Genomic DNA, 6,030 nt, shown 5'->3' on the forward strand with positions numbered 1-6,030 from the left:
ACATGCCCACTAAAGTGTTGATGGCTCGTTGGTCTTCTTATGTAGGCCAAAGGTCGAGGAAGGCGGTGGCGTCCAGTCAGTGATCCTGGCAGTGACGTAGTCCGACGACACCAGCGCGCACGTTCCGAAGTGCAGCTCCATTGCGCAGGGCTCCGGGGAAAGGCTTTGGCGTGACCATGTGCGACAATCTGGCAGGTGCTTCGGCTGGTACTTCCCTTTCCCAGTAGCAGGATCTGCGCGAAAAAACGCAAGGGGGTTTGTCATGATGTTGACAGATGCCAGCCGACATGCCCACTAAAGTGTTGATGGCTCGTTGGTCCTTCTTATGTAGGAAAAGGTCGAGGAGGGCGCTGGCGTCCAGTCAGTGATCCTGGCAGTGACGTAGTCCGACGACACCAGTGCGCACGTTCCGAGTGCAGCTCCATTGCGCAGGCTCCGGGGGAAGGCTTTGGCGTGACTATGTGCGACAATCTGTCAGGTGCTTCGGCTGGTACCTGCCGTTCCCAGTAGCCGACGATCTGCGCGAAAAACGCAAGGGGGTTTGTCATGATGTTGACAGATGGCCAGCCGACATGCCCACTAAAGTGTTGATGGACTCGTTGGTCTTCTATGTAGGCAAAGGTCGAGGAAGGCGGTGGCGTCCAGTCAGTGATCCTGGCAGTGACGTAGTCCGACGACACCAGCGCGCACGTTCCGAAGTGCAGCTCCATTGCGCAGGCTCCGGGGGAAGGCTTTGGCGTGACTATGTGCGACAATCTGTCAGGTGCTTCGGCTGGTACCGCCGTTCCCAGTACCACGATCTGCGCGAAAAACGCAAGAGGGTTTGTCATGAAGTTGACAGATGGCCAGCCGACATGCCCGCTAAAGTGTTGATGGCTCGTTGGTCTTCTTATGCAGGCAAAGGTCGAGGAGGGCGCTGGCGTCCAGTCAGTGATCCTGGCAGTGACGTATTCCGACGACACCAGCGCGCACGTTCCGAAGTGCAGCTCCATTGCGCTTGCGGTAGAGCATCCGTCTCGTATATGGGAGGTACCGAGTTCAAATCCCGGTGCCGCCGGGAACCCACCGGTTTTTCTCAAGGGTAGAGATGTCCCCTGGCCTGGTGCTCGGCTGTCGTGGGGTCCACATCTCGAAAGAGGGCCCAATAGAGATCTCAGCTGTTTCTCTGGGCGCTCTTGTCCAACCACAGACGGCCTTGTAGACTAGCATCCGCCGTCCTGTGGGAGGCAAGTGCCGTCGGTACCTACCGTAAATAGTTACAGCGCGCTCCCGCCTGGTCTCGCCATTTGGGACTGAACGCTTGGAAAGGGGGTTTGACTCAACCGAAGTGCCCCCACTCATAGGTCTTGGGCCCACATGGATGACCGCCATCGCCGACACCCTTTTTTCCGTGCTCACGTTGTTCGACGAATTCAGGGCGCGGCTCCTTCCCAAGCGTTCCCCCTGTAAGAAGCGAACGCCAGGACGGGTTTGCCCTTTGAACCATGGTGCCCCGCGGTAGGATCGAACCACAGCCTCCCGGGCTTTGGCGTGACCATGTGCGACAATCTGTCAGGTGCTTCGGCTGGTACTGCCTTTCCCAGTAGCAGGATCTGCGCGAAAAACGCAAGGGGGTTGTCATGATGTTGACAGATGGCCAGCCGACATGCCCACTAAAGTGTTGATGGCTCGTTGGTCTTCTTATGTAGGCAAAGGTCGAGGAGGGCGGTGGCGTCCAGTCAGTGATCCTGGCAGTGACGTAGTCCGACGACACCAGCGCGCACGTTCCGAAGTGCAGCTCCATTGCGCAGGCTCCGGGGGAAGGCTTTGGCGTGACTATGTGCGACAATCTGTCAGGTGCTTCGGCTGGTACTGCCGTTCCCAGTAGCAGGATCTGCGCGAAAAACGCAAGGGGGTTTGTCATGATGTTGACAGATGGCCAGCCGACATGCCCACTAAAGTGTTGATGGCTCGTTGGTCTTCTTATGTAGGCAAAGGTCGAGGAGGGCGGTGGCGTCCAGTCAGTGATCCTGGCAGTGACGTAGTCCGACGACACCAGCGCGCACGTTCCGAAGTGCAGCTCCATTGCGCAGGCTCCGGGGGAAGGCTTTGGCGTGACCATGTGCGACAATCTGTCAGGTGCTTCGGCTGGTACTGCCCTTTCCCAGTAGCAGGATCTGCGCGAAAAACGCAAGGGGGTTTGTCATGATGTTGACAGATGGCCAGCCGACATGCCCACTAAAGTGTTGATGGCTCGTTGGTCTTCTTATGTAGGCAAAGGTCGAGGAGGGCGGTGGCGTCCAGTCAGTGATCCTGGCAGTGACGTAGTCCGACGACACCAGCGCGCACGTTCCGAAGTGCAGCTCCATTGCGCAGGCTCCGGGGGAAGGCTTTGGCGTGACTATGTGCGACAATCTGTCAGGTGCTTCGGCTGGTACTGCCTTTCCCAGTAGCAGGATCTGCGCGAAAAACGCAAGGGGGTTTGTCATGATGTTGACAGATGGCCAGCCGACATGCCCACTAAAGTGTTGATGGCTCGTTGGTCTTCTTATGTAGGCAAAGGTCGAGGAGGGCGGTGGCGTCCAGTCAGTGATCCTGGCAGTGACGTAGTCCGACGACACCAGCGCGCACGTTCCGAAGTGCAGCTCCATTGCGCAGGCTCCGGGGGAAGGCTTTGGCGTGACTATGTGCGACAATCTGTCAGGTGCTTCGGCTGGTACTGCCTTTCCCAGTAGCAGGATCTGCGCGAAAAACGCAAGGGGGTTTGTCATGATGTTGACAGATGGCCAGCCGACATGCCCACTAAAGTGTTGATGGCTCGTTGGTCTTCTTATGTAGGCAAAGGTCGAGGAGGGCGGTGGCGTCCAGTCAGTGATCCTGGCAGTGACGTAGTCCGACGACACCAGCGCGCACGTTCCGAAGTGCAGCTCCATTGCGCAGGCTCCGGGGGAAGGCTTTGGCGTGACCTATGTGCGACAATCTGTCAGGTGCTTCGGCTGGTACTGCCGTTCCCAGTAGCAGGATCTGCGCGAAAAACGCAAGGGGGTTTGTCATGATGTTGACAGATGGCCAGCCGACATGCCCACTAAAGTGTTGATGGCTCGTTGGTCTTCTTATGTAGGCAAAGGTCGAGGAGGGCGGTGGCGTCCAGTCAGTGATCCTGGCAGTGACGTAGTCCGACGACACCAGCGCGCACGTTCCGAAGTGCAGCTCCATTGCGCTTGCGGTAGAGCATACGTCTCGTATGCGGGAGGTACCGAGTTCAAATCCCGGTGCCGCCGGGAACCCACCGGTTTTTCTCATGGGTAGAGATGTCCCCTGGCCTGGTGCTCGGCTGTCGTGGGGGTCCACATCTCGAAAGAGGGCCCAATAGAGATCTCAGCTGTTGTCTCTGGGCGCCTCTTGTCCAAACACTGACGGCCTTGTAGACTAGCATCCGCCGCGGCTGTGGGAGGCAAGTGCTGCCGTCGGGTACCTACCGGTAAAATAGGTACAAGCGCGCTCCCGGCCTGGTGCTCGGCCATTATGGGACCTGAACGCTTGGAAAGGGGTGTTTGACCTCAACCCGACGTTGCCCCCACCTCAATAGGTGCTTGGGGCGCCACATGGGAAATGACCGCCATGGGAGCGGCCCAGACACCACTTTTTTTCCGTGCTCACGTTGGTTTCGACGGAAATTCAGGGCGCAGGCTCCTTTCCCAAGCGTTTCACCCCTGAAGGAAGCCGAACGCCAGGACGGGGTACGCTTGTACCCTTTTGAACCAGTGGCTGCCCGGCGGCGGTAGGAATCGAACCCACAGCCTCCCGCACGGCTTTGGCGTGACCATGTGCGACAATCTGTCAGGTGCTTCGGCTGGTACTGCCCTTTCCCAGTAGCAGGATCTGCGCGAAAAACGCAAGGGCGTTTGTCATGATGTTGACAGATGGCCAGCCGACATGCCCACTAAAGTGTTGATGGCTCGTTGGTCTTCTTATGTAGGCAAAGGTCGAGGAGGGCGGTGGCGTCCAGTCAGTGATCCTGGCAGTGACGTAGTCCGACGACACCAGCGCGCACGTTCCGAAGTGCAGCTCCATTGCGCAGGCTCCGGGGAAGGCTTTGGCGTGACTATGTGCGACAATCTGTCAGGTGCTTCGGCTGGTACTTCCCTTTCCAGTAGCAGGATCTGCGCGAAAAACGCAAGGGGGTTTGTCATGATGTTGACAGATGGCCAGCCGACATGCCCACTAAAGTGTTGATGGCTCGTTGGTCTTCTTATGTAGGCAAAGGTCGAGGAGGGCGGTGGCGTCCAGTCAGTGATCCTGGCAGTGACGTAGTCCGACGACACCAGCGCGCACGTTCCGAAGTGCAGCTCCATTGCGCAGGCTCCGGGGGAAGGCTTTGGCGTGACTATGTGCGACAATCTGTCAGGTGCTTCGGCTGGTACTGCCTTTCCCAGTAGCAGGATCTGCGCGAAAAACGCAAGGGGGTTTGTCATGATGTTGACAGATGGCCAGCCGACATGCCCACTAAAGTGTTGATGGCTCGTTGGTCTTCTTATGTAGGCAAAGGTCGAGGAGGGCGGTGGCGTCCAGTCAGTGATCCTGGCAGTGACGTAGTCCGACGACACCAGCGCGCACGTTCCGAAGTGCAGCTCCATTGCGCAGTCTCCGGGGGAAGGCTTTGGCGTGACCATGTGCGACAATCTGTCAGGTGCTTCGGCTGGTACTGCCCTTTCCCAGTAGCAGGATCTGCGCGAAAAACGCAAGGGGGTTTGTCATGATGTTGACAGATGGCCAGCCGACATGCCCACTAAAGTGTTGATGGCTCGTTGGTCTTCTTATGTAGGCAAAGGTCGAGGAGGGCGGTGGCGTCCAGTCAGTGATCCTGGCAGTGACGTAGTCCGACGACACCAGCGCGCACGTTCCGAAGTGCAGCTCCATTGCGCAGGCTCCGGGGGAAGGCTTTGGCGTGACCATGTGCGACAATCTGTCAGGTGCTTCGGCTGGTACTGCCTTTCCCAGTAGCAGGATCTGCGCGAAAAACGCAAGGGGGTTTGTCATGATGTTGACAGATGGCCAGCCGACATGCCCACTAAAGTGTTGATGGCTCGTTGGTCTTCTTATGTAGGCAAAGGTCGAGGAGGGCGGTGGCGTCCAGTCAGTGATCCTGGCAGTGACGTAGTCCGACGACACCAGCGCGCACGTTCCGAAGTGCAGCTCCATTGCGCAGGCTCCGGGGGAAGGCTTTGGCGTGACTATGTGCGACAATCTGTCAGGTGCTTCGGCTGGTACTGCCGTTCCCAGTAGCAGGATCTGCGCGAAAAACGCAAGGGGGTTTGTCATGATGTTGACAGATGGCCAGCCGACATGCCCACTAAAGTGTTGATGGCTCGTTGGTCTTCTTATGTAGGAAAAGGTCGAGGAGGGCGGTGGCGTCCAGTCAGTGATCCTGGCAGTGACGTAGTCCGACGACACCAGTGCGCACGTTCCGAAGTGCAGCTCCATTGCGCAGGCTCCGGGGGAAGGCCTTGGCGTGACTATGTGCGACAATCTGTCAGGTCATTCGGCTGGTACTGCTCTTTCCCAGTAGCAGGATCTGCGCGAAAAACGCAAGGGGGTTTGTCATCACGAAAAACGCAAGGGGGTTTGTCATCATGTTGACAGATGGCCAGCCGACATGCCACTAAAGTGTTGATGGCTCGTTGGTCTTCTTATGTAGGCAAAGGTCGAGGAAGGCGGTGGCGTCCAGTCAGTGATCCTGGCAGTGACGTAGTCCGACGACACCAGCGCGCACGTTCCGAAGTGCCGCTCCATTGCGCAGGCTCCGGGGGAAGGCTTTGGCGTGACTATGTGCGACAATCTGTCAGGTGCTTCGGCTGGTACTGCCTGTTCCCAGTAGCACGGATCTGCGCGAAAAACGCAAGGGGGTTTGTCATGATGTTGACAGATGGCCAGCCGACATGCCCACTAAAGTGTTGATGGCTCGTTGGTCTTCTTATGTAGGCAAAGGTCGAGGAGGGCGGTGGCGTCCAGTCAGTGATCCTGGCAGTGACGTAGTCCGACGACACCAGC

The sequence above is a fragment of the Dermacentor silvarum genome, chromosome 8 (assembly GCF_013339745.2).
Source record: "Dermacentor silvarum isolate Dsil-2018 chromosome 8, BIME_Dsil_1.4, whole genome shotgun sequence".
NCBI classification, from domain to species: domain Eukaryota; kingdom Metazoa; phylum Arthropoda; class Arachnida; order Ixodida; family Ixodidae; genus Dermacentor; species Dermacentor silvarum.